A 16,270-nucleotide genomic window follows, 5' to 3' on the forward strand; every position below is an offset into this window, starting at 1 on the left:
ACATCACTAGGACAGCAACATAATGTGGGTGTGAATTAGACAGTGTAGGCAAGATAGCAGAAGGGGTGACACAAATAAAGATATGTCTTTTTCAAGGCCAAACATGCAGATAGTTTTATTATTATTCACACTGCCCAAGGTAACTACACTGTTTGGCTTGAGTTGGGGGCTAAATTGTTGTTAACACCAAGTGAAAAAGTTAAACAAATTAGGGTGTCCTGATGATCAATGTATCTAAGAAAGAAAAGATTTTTTTCTCCCTCCTCTATAAGTATTTGAAAACGTCTCTAAAGCTGTGTTCAGTCAGCTAAGTAAACAACAGGTTATATGATCTAATAAAACAAGTTCTGGTATACCAGAGGTCTTGGGTATATCTGTTAACAGCAATGTAGCTGTTAAGATGAAATGCAATTTGAAATGGAAAGTTTTGTGTTTGTTTGTTTGTTTATTTTTAAGCTTTATTTATGTATTTTTCAAGTGTTTCTGCTCATTTGCAGCAATAATTGCAAGGATAATCAATGGTGATCAAGTTCTTTGGAAGCACTTGAGTGCTGTTTTTTTTTTCTAAATCCCAGTCCTCAAAATGGTCTTGGTTGTCCACCAGAGTAGACATTCAAGCTAGGAGGTAGTCAATGCACAATGGCATGCTGTGCTACTAAAGACAGTGAAGAGCTGTGCAAGATGTAGCACTGTTTTGAACTTAATATATTAAAACAGCTGTCCATTGTTTATCTTCAAGCCTTTTTCTTCATCCTCATCTCTTCCATCATGAAATCATTTTATTCTCTCCACAGAGAAAAAGAGAGAGGTCTCCTTTCAGTTTGAGGGAACAGCAAGCTATTTTATGCTGTTTGTCTTCTCATAAAGATTCTGCTTGGGGAAGGTGGCTTCAGTTTCTGCAGAAGGCTCTGTCATAGTATGAAAGCTGCTGAGAATAGCTAGTAAAGGAGCACATGGTTGAAGATGCAAAAGGGCCTGGGCCTCAGTTTTCCTTCTGTCAGTCTTCAAATCTGCCATGTCACCCTACTAAGGAGGAAAAAACAAAGTAGATGTATGAAAAATCACTGCATTTCCAGGAACCCTCCCACAGCCGTACCCACTGTGTCAATGCTCTGCATGGCCCGCTAAGCAAGGAGCATTGTGAACTAATAATACTGCAGTTGTGCCCAGAAGTTTCTACTGTCCGGACATCTCTGCATTATCAACAATGTTTTTCAAACAGCCAGCTACCAAAATTAATTTGGGTCTTGCTTTCTTATCAGAAACAAGTTGCAGGTATTTTGGCTTCTTCCTTCTCTGTCTCATCACCATGACAAGTTTTTATTAAGAGAGGGCTCAGACTTGTATTCCTGTCTATAATAAATGACTAGGTGGTCATTGAGACCTTTATTACATTTTTTAGAATTCAATAGCTTGGGCTGTTGTCAACAGGATAGACCATGAATGCTCCTGGTAACAGCCAAGTTTGGACCAAGTATCTCAAAGGTAAGGCAGTGCTTAGTAGTTCTCATATTCGCAAAGTTTATATGCCAGTGGGTCCTGAAAGTGGGTTGTTTAGAAAACAGCAGCAAAATTATACCTCTCCATCTGAAAGACGATTGAGAAAGCTCTGTTCAATCTATTTATGCAGTCACTGTACATTATCAAAACTCATTTTTAATTAACTGTAGGGGGAATTGTACATCTATAGGCTAGAACCCATGGGGGAAGACATGTAGGAGGCACTTATTTGGAGTAATAAAATCAGACACATGCCTATGATTCTAAGATTTTACCTATTAATTAATGACCATAGAAGACTCCTTTATTTCTCATGAAGTGGGAGAGATGAACTGCTCAATTGCCTATGCTACAGAACACATTGTTTTCATAGACCTGCTTCTCTTTTGACACCTAATAAATGTTCTAGGCTCAGTTCTGGGGCACGCAGTTGTGTATTGTATAGGCAAGTGAGGAGTGCAAGGTTGCTTTGCTGACTCTCCTTGCACTGTTCAGTTGTAGGAAAATAAGTCAGGAGTTACTTTTTTAAGATGGATGAGAGCAGTGGTTTGTATATCCCCCTGCTCAACACCATTAAATCAAATGCTCTTCTCAGGAAAGTACATGTAAATGAGTGACTAAACATTTGCAGAACCAAGACTTTCCTGGCTCCTCTATCCCCAAGGCACAGATGTTCTTTTCTCCAAATTGGAATCACCCTATAACATCTTTTCGATCCAGCTATTTGGCCAGCTGCTCCATGGCTCCTCTAGCTGCTGCTTCATGTGAAGTGGCAACGTGAGAGGACAGCCTGTCATCAGCTCAGTCAGTACTGCTCTTCCTCCTGCCTCTGAGCACTTCTAATGTGCTTCAGCCTGAGGAATTTGTCCTTTTCTTTTAGTGGTAGGAAGAAATAGGTATTTTTACAGAGCACATGGGATTTGGAAACTCTGGCCCAGGCTTTTCAGAGCAGCCTGCTAGTTCTGAGGATTTTCAGACCTGGAACTGTCAGGTCTTTTCTTCTCAGTGCCCTTGGGAAGTAAACTGTGGAGAAAAGGTGAAGCAAGAAGTTACTAGAGCTATCTGACAATGCAGGGTGAGGTACAGTAAATGATCTTTTTTTTTTTTTTTAATGCCTGGTGATGATGCTTCTCAAGCAAAGATTAAGCAAAGATTAGGCTTAAGCAAAGATTAGGCTTTTACTAGTGAACTGTGGAAGAACCCCATTTTCTAGCAGTCATACCTCTCTCTCCACCATCTCAGAGCAGTAGGATTTTGTGTGGATGTTGTGGTGCCCTGCTCTGCCTACTCACACTTCTGTAGTGAGATCTGACTGGTGCCAGGCCTGAGGTTTGTTCAGAAGATGTGTGGGATTAGGTCCCCTTGTCAAGGTCTGCATTGCTCCTACCTACTCTTGATGAGCTCAAAGTCTTCATTTCAAGCTGCAGAAGGCTTATTTTGTTTCAAGGCTTCTGGGACTTCAGTCAGAGCTGCTGGTTTTGGAGCAATTCATTAGCTGTACAGCAGCAATGTTTATAAGTGCTGTAATATCAGTGGTGTCTGTGTTGTGAACTTGGCCAGTAACCTGTGCTTAAATCTTTTGGAAAGCTGACCTTACACTCCAATGATTTTCATTAGGATTGGAATTCCAACTCTTCTTACTTTGTTTTGAAAAATTCAGTGGTAGTTTTATAGGTAATTATTCAAAATCCGTCTAAGTGTTTGTTCATCTAGCCAACCATCATCCTTGTTAAATGTAATTACGAGTTGGTCTGTGAGGCAGGGATTATCTTCTACTTTTGTTCCAGATAGCTGTCTTCTATACAAAATCGCTGGGAAGCTAACGATGCAGATGTCTGTAAACAATACTGGCATATATGGAACTGGTCTAAACTGTTAATTAAAAAACAAACAAACAAAAAAAACCAATATTTTTCTCAGTCCGTAATTTGAGAAATGAGTGGGTTGGGCCTACATAAAGGGCTTGGTCAGACAATGTTAGCATTCTTCCAGAACTACTGTAGTGGGTTTACGTGGCAAGGTTTTGGTAGCAGGGGGCCATAGGGGTAGCTTCTGTGAGAAGGATCTAGAAGCTGCCCCATGTTTCATAAGGGCCCCACTGCTGACCAGAGCTGAGCCAATAAGTGATGTTGTTTTGCGCCTCTGTGAGAGCATATTTAAGTCAGGAAAAAAAAAACATGCTGCGCCACACAGCAGCTGGGAGAGAGAGGAGTGAGGAACAGCCTTGCAGGTGCCAAGGTCAGTGAAGAAGAAGGGGGAGAGGTGCTCCAGGCGCCAGAGCAGAAGTCCCCTGTGGCCTGTGGTGAGGACCATGGTGAAGCAGGCTGTCCCCCTGCAGCCCATGGAGTACCATGGTGGAGCAGGGTTCCACCCTGCAGCCGGTGGAGGAGACCATGGGGGAGCAGGTGGACCTGCATTGATGGAGGCTGCGGCCTGTGGAAGACCCCCGCTGGAGCAGATTCTGGCCTGGACCTGTAGCCCGTGGAGAGGAGACCACGCAGGAGCAGGTGAGCTGGCAGGAGCTGCTGCCTGTGGGGGATCCAGGTTGGAGCAGTTTGCTCCTGAGGGATGGACCCCATGGTATGGACCCATAGCTGGAGCAGTTCCTGAAGAGCTGCTGCCTGTGGGCAGCCCATGCCGGATCAGTTCAGCAAGGACTGCATCCCGTGGGAGGGACCTCACAGCATAGGGGACGAGAGTGACTAAGAAGGAGCGGTGGCGAAGAAGTGCTATAGACTGACCATAACCCCCATTCCCCCGTTCCCCTGCGCCGCTCGGGGGGAGGAGGTGGAAGAGGGTGGATGGGGGGGAAGGTGCTTTTGGTTTCTTTCCTTTGTTTCTCACTTCTCTAGCTTGTTAGTAATAGGTAATAAATCTTACTATCTCCCTACGCTGAGTCTGTTTTGCCTGTCACGATAATTACTGCGCGATCTCCTCGTCCTTATCTCAACCCTTGAGCCCTCTTCATCGTATTTTCTCTCCATTCCTCTTTGAGGAGGGGGAGTGAGAAAGCAGTTGTGGTGGAGCTTGGCTGCCCACCCAAGTAAAACCACCACAACTATTCAAATAATTTATAGAAAGCAATAAAGTGAAGGCAAAAAAGCTGGTAAAAGGACTGGAAGGCGTGTCCTGTGAGGAGAGGCTGTGAGGGCACTTGGGTTGTCTAATCTGGAGAAGAGGACACTCAGAAGTGACCTCATTGCTCTCTACAACTTCCTGAGGAGGGGAAGTGCAGAGGGAGGTGCCAGTCTCTGCTCCCCAGTAACCAATGGTAGGACACATGGGAACAGCACGAAGTCGTGTTAATGTCTTCCTTAATACGCTTTAACTTTTGGTTAGTTCTGAAGTGGTCAGGTAGTTGGATTTAATGATTTTTGTAGCTCCCTTCCAACGGAGTTGTACCATCCTGTTCTGTTCTACTCTACTCTACTCTACTCTAAATAAATATATATTGTAAACAGGATGTAAGCCTTCACATCACTACTAGTACTGTTATTGCTGCTTCTCACACGGATAAACGTGAAGAAAAGGCTGTAAATTGTTCCAAATGAATCCCAACTGCTTCATTAATGGTTCCGGGTTATGTGAAAGCACTGTTCTTCAGGGAAACATGTTAAGAGGGAATCTAATCTTTGTTGCAGACAATGTAAAGAGTGCATGGAAAATAAAGAACAGCCATCAGCTTTCAACTTTTGACAGGCTCCTCAGAGGAAGATTTCATATTTATTGTGCAGGCCAAATCTTTGCTGGCTCCCAAAGCAATTAAAAGAATCCCAAAGTCCAAAACATTAACCTGCCTAATTAAGATAGCATCATTAAATCAGTGGAAATATTCTGATTTTTTGTAGCTCAGACTCTGTTCCTGAGTGTTGTCCCGCATGCCATAACCGAGCTTTAGTTATGGAGGGAGATAAATAGTGACATGGAAGGAATGCACAGCTCAGGTGCAACTGTGCTCTTCTTGTTGTGGCCTTCTGAAAAAAATGAAAGGCCATTTTCCCTGGGGAATTCCATTGTCTTTAGTTTATTTATTACCTATACAAAAATCAGATTCCTTGACACAAGTACTTCTCAATTTTAAATTCAGATACCACCTAGAAAGTGCTTATTTATATGTGGTCTTTCTTTTATAGTCATTTGGTAGATTTCTTATACCTGGCAAGCTAGTCAAGATATGTATATTTAATAGTAAATAAATGCTTTACAGTGCACAAATGACTGTACACTGAAATTTGACTCAAATCTCTCTTTGGCAATATTGTAGACGTAGTAGGAAGGCCTTCAGGACTGCTCTTTCTGTATTTCCTCATGGACACTTCCAGTTACAGGATTTTTCTATATGACAGAACTAAAATAAAATGAAATAAAATAAATAAAATAAAATAAAATAAAAGGGAGAGTGAGTGCACTTTTTACAAAAGTGTTATTAAATCAATTAAATATGTACTGTACAGGTATATCATATCATATTTCACATTTGTTCATTTGTAAGTCTCCACTGCTGGAAAAAGTGGAAAAATAATTCTAGCAGCACCTTTCTGATCTGATGTTCCTCTGTGCAGCTAAAATTTTAATAAGTGACACTAGTTTCACTTTATAATTAATTACTTGAAAGACAGCTAAGAGGTAACATGTCTAGGCACACGTAGTGAGTTAGTGGCAGAACTTAGGAAAGATGCTACAGCATCTAAATTCAAGGTTTTTGGCCTAGCAACCATGAAGCATGTCATTTCACAGCCTAGTTGCTCATGGTACATGGCATCATTAACTCACTGTAGTGTGAGTTACAAGGTTTTATTATCTCATCTTTCCTTTGCCTTATTGTGCCACTTAAAAACACCTTAGTGAGTAAGCATCTATTATACTAGGAACTGGATAAATAAATAACAGAAATGCAAGTTTTTTTCTTAGAATTTGCAAGTCAGCAGAGTTTCTTACTCCGTCTTAGGTGACAAGCTCCTTCTAAAGAATATGGAGTAAAAAAATTACATGTAAGTCCAAAACTCATCTTCACAGACCAGTCATTCTCAAGGCTCTCTATGGTTGCAATTCACTTTATGTATTTTACAAATTGTTGTAAAATCTATCTTAATTTTCCTTCTGCAATGGACAATGAATAGACCTCAGAATTTTGACCCCAGCATTTTGCAGGCAGTTCTGTCATATAATTTAGAAGCCACGTATAATTAAAATCACCACCACCAACAGAAACAAAAACAGCACACAACCAAACTTTATTGGTTTACCATTATATTCTGCGTAATTGAAGCATATAAACATATCTTGAAAATACTAACACATGCATGAAAATAGTATTTCTCTAATATGAAATATCTGCTCTAGGGACTTATTCTATTGGCAGTACTGATGCATCTATCCAGTGGGTTTCTCCTAATTTTTTGCCACTTTGACCTGTTTATTTTGGTGAAACTGTAACCATCTGCAATGTTATATTATTTATTCTGTTTTTGTAAGATAGTTCTGAATTGTTTTGCCTAAGTGTAGGAAAAAAAAAAGTCAGCTTTTAACATTCTTTAAGTCTCAGCTTGAGCATTTATGTATGAAAATGTTCTCATTTATGTATGAAAACGTTCTCATTTATGTATGAAAACATCTCTTCTCAGTGAGTTGATACCTCAGAGAGTAAGACAGGACAGTTACCCAGGGCAGTCTTATGACTGAAGCTAACTAAATTGTTGGCAGCACTTTTGCTTTCATTCATAATCCTTGTTTTTTGTAGTATTTTTAGCTCATCTAATTTCTGTATTCAGATGTGTTTATGAAAATGGAGATTTAATGTGATAAACCTTAGAAACTGTACTGTCATCTGCTGTAGAAATTGTTTGCTAGGGAGTATCAAATCTGTTACTGACCTTCAGTCTAATTTCAGCTGTCAGGTTTCCAATCCATGAAAAGTGCTCGGAGGAGGATTTTAACTTTATCATTTTTTCCTGATCTCTGCTCAGTTTTGTCTTCTCTTAGAGTTCCCCAAAAATGCTGTGAAAGTGGAATGGGAATCTGATGGTAGTGGTTTGGGGCATAAGGAGAGCCAATAGTGGTCAGAAAAAATGGTATATTTTCTGTGTTATCTTAAACTCAGAGTGCTGAGACTTTTTAAGCAAGCAAAAGCCTTATCTACTAAAGAGGCACCTGAAAGCCAAACAATGCAGCTATTGGAAGTGGGCAGAGAAAGCCCTGCTGGTTAGACAGGAAAGTTTTGCCTCTCAACATCTGTAAACAGAGGGCATATGACCCTTTCCCACCTGTTGGGGTGAGAATGATTTGGGGATGGCTTGAAAAATTACAGAATCACAGAATCGTCTAGGTTGGAAGAGACCTCCAAGATCATCTAGTCCAACCTCTGTCCTAACACTAACAAGACCTCCACTAAACCATATCACTAAGCTCTACATCTAAACGTCTTTTAAAGACCTCCAGGGATGGCGACTCAACCACTTCCCTGGGCAGTCCATTCCAATGCCTAACAACCCTTTCAGTAAAGAAGTTCTTCCTAATATCCAACCTAAACCTCCCCTGGCGCAACTTGAGCCCATTCCCCCTCGTCCTGTCACCAGGCACGTGGGAGAATAGACCAACCCCCACCTCTCTACAGCCTCCTTTAAGGTACCTATAGAGAGTGATGAGGTCACCCCTGAGCCTCCTCTTCTCCAGGCTAAACAAGCCCAGCTCCCTCAGCCGCTCCACATAAGACTTGTTCTCCAGACCCCTCACCAGCTTGGTCGCCTTTCTCTGGACTCGCTCGAGCACGTCCATGTCCTTCCTGTAGCGAGGGGCCCAAAACTGAACACAGTACTCGAGGTGCAGCCTCACCAGAGCCGAGTACAGGGGGACAATCACCTCCCTAGTCCTGCTGGCCACACTGTTTCTTATACAAGCCAGGATGCTGTTGGCCTTCTTGGCCACCTGAGCACACTGCTGGCTCATATTCAGCCGACTATCAACCAATACTCCCAGGTCCTTCTCAGCCAAGCAGCTTTCCAACCACTCATCTCCCAGCCTGTAGCGCTGCTTGGGGTTGTTGTGCCCCAGATGCAGGACCCGGCACTTGGCCTTGTTGAACTTCATGGAGTTGGCCTCAGCCCATCGGTCCAGCCTATCCAGATCCTCCTGCAGAGCCTTCCTTCCCTCGAGCAGATCGACACACGCACCTAACTTGGTGTCGTCTGCAAACTGACTGAGGGTGCACTCGATCCCCTCGTCCAGGTCATCGATAAAGATATTAAAGAGGACCGGCCCCAGCACTGAGCCCTGGGGGATGCCACTAGTAACTGGCCTCCAACTGGATTTGACTCCATTCACCACAACTCTTGGGCCCGGCCATCCAGCCAGTTTTTAACCCAACGAAGCGTACGCCAGTCCAAGCCACGAGCAGCCAGTTTCTTGAGGAGAATGTTGTGGGAAACAGTGTCAAAAGCCTTACTGAAGTCAAGGTAGATCACATCCACAGCCTTCCCCTCATCCACCAGGCGCGTCACTTGGTTATAGAAGGAGATCAGGTTCGTCAAGCAGGACCTACCTTTCATAAACCCATGCTGACTGGGCCTGATCGCCTGCTTGCCCTTCAAGTGCCTCATGACGACATTCAAGATAATCTGCTCCATGAGCTTCCCTGGCACTGAGGTCAAACTAACAGGCCTATAGTTCCCTGGGTCTATCCTCTGGCCCTTCTTGTAGATGGGCGTCACATTTGCTAGCCGCCAGTCGACTGGGTCCTCTCCTGATAGCCAGGACTGCTGATAAATGATGGAAAGCGGCTTGGCCAGCTCCTCCACCAGTTCACTCAGTACCCTATTTGTAGCTAATTGTAGCTAACGACCTTGTGACTAAGGCCCTGTGCGGGATGAAGAATGTCAGCAGCATCTTCTGCATTCAGCCACCTGCTCCTGCCCAGTCTGTAGTACATCTGTTAGAAAGACACCTACACCTGCTATGTAGACACCATAGACACCATAGCTGCTACTAAGATCCCTTAGTAAATTAATCCAATGGATAATTGCCATCACAGTTCATAATTAACCCTTCACTTCTGCTCTGATATGCCATCACTTTGCAACACTAAATCTTGTTATGCCTTTTCTTCCTCAGACTAATCTTTCAAAAATCTCTTCAGTGGGTAGATAGCTTACACTCTGGTCAAGTCATTTTGTTATGTTCTGAGATTTTTAAACCCTCTAGTTTTCTGAACTTTTTATTTGCCAATCACTTAATTTTCTACCACCTGCACAGCTACCATTGAATCTTTGGAAATCTTAGTAGTCTAATGATATATCACATTTCTAAATTAAAAAAGTCTTAGAATATACTTACACTTAGAATATACTTTAGCTATCTAACTGCTTTTCAACTGTTTCTAAGCCAGCAATTTACAAGAAGATTGAGAAAGAAAAATATCTACTACATGTGGATTTGTTTCCAAGTCTTTCAAATATGATTAAGGTTCCCAGAAAGATACTTTACTGCAAATTACACAAGATATGCTTGCATCTTGATTTCTCTTTGCCTGACTGCATACATGTATGGCCCCACTGTGACACAGAAATTTGGCTTATTTGCCTCAGACTTTCACAGATCACAATGAATTCTTCATGAGCCAAGAAAATGACAGGAAGGATAAATTTAACCCAGGAATAAAACAATCAAATTCCTCACTTTTCTCACAATCTATTAGATGATCTCTTTTTTCTTCTTAATTTTAGGTATGGTTCAAAGTCTTTCACTTTACAGATGCAAAAGATTCTGCTCCTTATTGATACTGCTGTAAGAGTTAATGCAGCTAATGCACTGAATTAGCAAACCTTTGCTTTGTTTGCTTTAAAGTGAACAATACACAGCACTCCTCAGCCATGCATGAGTACTCTGCAGTGATCAAGGAATGAGGCAGCACTGAGAGACTTGGAGACGAAGAACCTCAGACTGTTTTCCCAGGCTGATCACACACCTGCCACAAGCACAGCAAGGCAAGAGGCAGTTGTGCTTGTGGGTGCAGGAGGTCAGTGCTGACTGACCCAGATGAGGAAGGTGTGGAGTGCACTGCGTGAACGGGTTGTGCAGTGGGGCACATACTAAAAAAAACAAAAGTAAGGAAATAGGTAAAGATGGTGCTCTGAGATGGCAGAAAATGGTGGTTGGAAAAAGATGGCTATAATTCTGTTTTCACTTAGATCTAGCTGTCTCTATATAAAGGATATAATTTTTCTCTTTGTGTCAGAAAGGTCCCAGCTTAATAATTAAAGGTGATTGATCCATGTAGTTGGGCCTATTAATGTGTCAGATTAATAGGGAATTGATCATAACTAGAAAATAACAATTCAAAGATTATCATTAACTGCTAACAGGTGTAAGCAATTTAGAAATATATTACAATGTGACAATGAAGGAGTCTGACTGCTCTACCAGCATAAATTCATTAAAGGAACTGCTCTAATTTATACCTTTGTAAGGATTTCGCTCAAAATGCTTAAACCATCAACATACGAATCCAACTTGCTAACATGTCTGATTTATCACTGTGTAAGATCTATAGAGAATTAGTTAAAAAACACTTTTGGAGCCATCTGCTCCCACTGAAATGAGAAGGCTACTTCTCTTGACCAGAATGTTAAACAAATGTCCATCACCTGCTCTTAGAAATCAAGAGGCATAATAACTGAGATGAAAATAGTAAAAATATATAACAAATCGTTCTTAGGGAGAGAGATAGAACTGTCATGAGACTGAGTCTTCCAGATAGCCTGATATCCAGGGAGATGAACAGGTGTCATGCTGGGTGTGGATCTTTTACAGTTACCTTAAGACAAAATGTCTGGAGGGTGCTCTTTTTATCCTAGCTAATTTGAAGGCCTCTGGCTACAGCAGTGTGTCAAATATGACTTTCTGGATAAGGCAGTGTTGTAGTCTTGTTCAGCAAAGGCATACTCCAATGATGCATATTAAGGGAAGGACAAATTGAATGAAAAAATTATGCACTGCCTCTTGCACCCACATTGTATATGGTTTTATTGTTCTGCAAATCTCATTGTTTCTGGTGGATGGCATTAGAGATGTAAACGTCCTCTGGACCATGTTTAAGAGGATCCAACAGTCCTTTCTGGCCACAGACCTCTATTGCTGCTAGAGTATGTAGCAACGGTGAATGTTTCCCACGTCCATAGCTGAGACACCTGAAAGCAAGCCTTGGGGCTCTCTCTGTCTCTTCTCGCTTCCCGCCACACCTAAACACTTTTAGGTACCATATAACAGACAAAGAGAAGGATAAAAAAAAAAAAAGAAAAAAAAAAGGAGGGGATTGGATAATTGAGCTCAAAGAGTAGTATTTAATGTGTCATACTCTACTTGGTGTCTGCAGCAAGTACCACAGTTGTCTGTATTGGGGCATTTCCCCTTTCGTGTCTTTATCAATAGCCTGAAGAAGGCAACTAATGTCAAGTTTGCAGACAGCACCAAATCAGAGGGACCAGGAAGGAAGATCTTCACCCCTTTTTTACTGTTATAGTAGCTCAGAAGGATCAAAAGGCTGACCATTTATTCAGAATGCTGGAAAAAGTGTGATGAAGGCTGTGGGGGAGAATAAACCCTTCTCTGTCTCAAAAACTTCCAACTGTAGTAGTATGGCTTATGGTTCACAGGAAAAAATACAGTTATAGCAATTATAAAAGTAATAAAACTGATCTGAAGATGTAGATGGTGGGAATGCAAGCAGATTTTAAATTACTTTTAAGCACTGTTGATTTATAACCAGCAATGCCGTTATGTAAAGAGTATAGAACAGATGGGCTATGGTCCAAAACAAGGGTGCATTTGCTCAACAGCTTTGTGAAAAATTGCACTCATTTGAGCCTTCACATAATCTGTTTGAATGAATGCAAGTAGCAAAGGCAGGACTGTGATATCTAGTGAACTTGCTAGAAGAAACATAGGGAATACTTTATTCATTTTCTGCCCAGGCAGAGAACTTATGGTTTCTTTCCTCTGACTGAATTTCTGTGCTGCCAGCTGAAGTCCATTGACTTCAGGGTCTTGGATTTGAAAATTTTCTGTTGCTCATGTGAACTCACGTTTCAAAGAAAAAAAAGGCAGGGTGATTCTGGGTGCATGAGTGGGCACCACACACAATACACAGGCTCAGGGTAGAAAGTTAATACAAAATGTGTTGCTAATCTGCCTGCAGATCTCTGCCCCAGTTGTCAGGGAAAGTTACTATCTGAAAAGTCCTCTTAGCATATTCCTGCTGACAGTTCTTTCCTGGAAGTGAGAAACAGCAAGTGGTACCAGCATTTTAGCCATTAACTCATATCTGGCGAGGACTTGCGTGGTGCTTTGTATGGGAAAATTCTTCACTAACAGAAGCTCTGTTCCCTGCGCAGTTTCTCACTCTTTTCTTAAATATGTTTTCACAGAGGTGCCACCAGGTTCACTGATGGGCTGTGTCCTGTGACAGAGCCATCGGAACTGAAAATTGCTGTGTCCAAAGTGGATAGCCCCTGGCCTCTACCAGCCTACACCAGGCCACCTACACCCAATACAAAGGCAGAAAGAAAGAAAGAAAGAAAGAAAGAAAGAAAGAAAGAAAGAAAGAAAGAAAGAAAGAAGGAAGGAAAGAAGGAAAGAAAGAAAAAGAAAGGAAGAAAGGAAGGAAGGAAGGAAGGAAGGAAGGAAGGAAGGAAGGAAGGAGGGAAGGAAAAAACAAACAAAACACAATAGGACCACAAAATTCAGTGCCTGGGTAGATACTTGTCAGTCCTCATTGTGACAGCAGGTTTGCGAGGCAAAAATCATCTTAACATCAGTTGAACTTCCCACAGTAGTAAATGCTGTATAGTTCTGTTTGTAGCTTTGGGACCTGGGTTATTCTAATTTGTGTGTCCTCTTAACCAAGGTGGCAGGATGCTAAAACCAAAAAATCTTAAGTGTAGAGCATACTGTTAATCATTGTTTTACATTCTCCTTTAACAGTATCAAATTCTAGTGTGCATCTGTTCTAGTGTGCCCCAAGACAGAGTTTATTTGTGGTACAAAAAATGTACATCCAAGTGTGGGTAGTGCAGGAAGCTCCATCCTCAAGCTGTCTGTTAGCTAGCAAGGCTGCCTTTGGCCTTTCATTCTTCAGGATCTGGTGGAAGAGCGCATGGGGAGAATAGAAAGATCAGTTGTGATGTATCAGGCTACTTTGCCAGAATGTTTGGCAGCATATTTAGCTAAGAAACATTCACCATCTGTTTAGTTTTGGAAAGAGGGTAGAGAAAAATAACTTCCTGAAGGTTTTGCCTTTGTAAATATTTTAAAGTGCCCTTCAAACAATCTCCACTCAACCATATACTGCGTGTTTAGTTGATGCCAGCTACGCAGTAATATCAGGGGTGCGTAAGACCAACTGTCAGCACTTTGTGTCCTCTCAGCTCATGTAGCAGTTTGGATGTTCTGTTATGCCTACCATATATACCCTTCTTAAGGGTTGTTCTGGAACTGGGTTGATGCCTTTGTTTCACAATTTGAATTTCTTTGTCAAAAGTCTATTTTTGTTCTTCTTTTGGGGTCCAATTCTATAAGGGAACACACTGTCGCAGTTATGAACAATCTAGTCCTAACCTAGGGATTCAGTGTCTCTGCGTAATGACTCTTCTTTTTTCAATTTTTTCTCCAATTTCATTTCTGTATAGAAGGATAAATGCAGAATCATTTTAATATATTTTGTGCTTATTTTTCTCTGGGTGAGTGAACAGAATATCCTAGATCCAACTGTTGCTAGAAATATGTGTTTTAGGTGGTTTCCCCTTCACTGCAGGTAGAAATGAAATGAAATTTATGCCTTTTGCGATTTATTTGGATATGGGAAATTTTAAACTGACCCATCTGTCTATTTCCATTTTAGTGTCATTATTATGTGGTGCTCAGCAATCAATCAGCTGTTGAGAGATCTGCTTCAGTTTCTCTTTTTCTTAGAGCTATGCAAAACGACAAGCACTTTTCTATGTCATATGTGAGCAGCTTGAGAACCCATCTCAGCTATATTTACCCCTTAGGTAAGTCCGTTATGCATCTGGTATAGATTAGGAAGTAGTAGCAGCGTTATACAGAAGGCAGTTCAGTATATGTCTTTTTAGTGATAGAAGAAATCACTCATTAGAGGTGCTCATTTCTCTTCCATGGGTGTCAAATAGATTTCTGAAATTATCATCGGCTATAGGCTCAGCTTTTCAGCAGCTGAAGCTGGATGAAATGAATCCTACACTTGGAAATTTCTCTCCTCTCATCTTTGAGAAGCTGAATCCAAAACGGCACAAGCTACAGTTGCACAGCAGGTTGAGTAGCAGAATCTGAAGGGAGAAGCAGTGAAGGCAGGAATGATGAAGGAGAAGCGGAAAAAGAAAATGGGGAAAAGAAATGAAAAGACAAAATGGGAGCACTGGGAGAAAGAAAGCAAATAGAAACTGAAGGTGATTCTATGCCATATTTAGGAAAATAGGAGAAATAGAAAAATTATAACAGAAACAAATAGTTAATTTCTTCTAGAAACTTCTGAGTTACAGTAATTACTTCCAAACTACAGCACTTGGAGGAAAAAAAAATTAAAACCATAGTGCCTGAGAATCCTGGGTCTCAATTCTTAGCTTGCAGTGTGTCTGTATTATAGGAACTTGTTCTTTAGTATAATTCAAACTAATGAGATTGCACCAAGTGTAACTTGAAGTAGAATTTGGTTTATTATTTCCCTAATTATTGTCTAAGAAAATTGAATGTGGGGAAAGAACCACATCTATCATTACTTGTGTGACTTGTATCACAAATTACCAATTAGAAGAGTGGCAGGGGAACAAAACATGTTTTCTTTCATTCCCAAACATGTCCATTCCACTTATGTTCAGAGGACTGAAATTAAACAATACAGGGCAATTTCTTCTTGTTGGTTGCACTGCATAATATGTAAATCAGTATGGAATTTGGCTTTTACTAATCTTCAACTTCTGTCACTGGGGGTGTACAGACTATAGGTAGTGTGCATAAACCCAGCATGATTTAAATGCATCTGGCTTGGTATGGATAGCTGAGGAGTTGTGACGGCACAAAGTTCTGCACAGACAAACCACTTGAGTGTTTATTCATTGCTTCTGATGACTTGCAGTGTGTGAGGTCTGTGGTGCTGCTATTGCACGGTTAATACTCCAAGCAGAAACTAGCTAATATGTTAGATGAAGTCACAGCAATGACTAGTCACTGCTGACATTGCTTAAGGCAAGGCAGAAAAAGGATCTGTTTAAAAGAGCAGTGGAGAAACAAACGATGATTTCACTTCAGAGTCTCTCTTGTAAAATTGAGTAACGCTGTTGCTTCCATGATGAAATGTTCTCTAATCAACTAAAATCCAGACTGTTTGGATACTTAACTCTGTAGAACGTTATCTGACACGTCACAGTCATGAACACATTTTTTCTTCCTATAACTCTGTGGGTTAGCTCAGCACTAGTATTCCTGTACAGAATATGGAAAAATGGAGCAGAGAGAGACTGTTTCCAAGGCCACAAGAGGAAGATGTTTTGGATGGGGCTTTGAGCAAGCTAATGTAGTGGAAGAGTCTGTGCCCACAGCATGGGGGTTGGAACTAATGATCTTTAAAGATCCCTTCCAACCCAAACTCTCCCATGATTCTACGATTTAATTCAACTTTCCCTGGGGAGTGACCCAGGTTATAAGATTGGGGACAGAAATCCAAACTCATGGGGACTGTTAGAAATGTGAAAGAAAGCATGACTTA

General features: G+C 41.3%; 1 protein-coding gene across 1 annotated transcript in view; it reads right to left on the minus strand.

The window, feature by feature from the left end:
- Positions 1-429: 429 nt before the first annotated feature.
- The window catches only part of EIF1B (eukaryotic translation initiation factor 1B), a 90,503-nt gene continuing 74,662 nt past the window's right edge, over positions 430-16,270 (minus strand). The window contains exon 5 of the transcript XR_007707848.1: positions 430-1,026. The gene's annotated coding sequence lies outside the window, so the exon portion shown is untranslated. The remainder of the gene's footprint in view (positions 1,027-16,270) is intronic.

Source organism: Cygnus atratus, chromosome 2, assembly GCF_013377495.2.
Source record: "Cygnus atratus isolate AKBS03 ecotype Queensland, Australia chromosome 2, CAtr_DNAZoo_HiC_assembly, whole genome shotgun sequence".
Classification (NCBI taxonomy): Eukaryota; Metazoa; Chordata; class Aves; order Anseriformes; family Anatidae; genus Cygnus; species Cygnus atratus.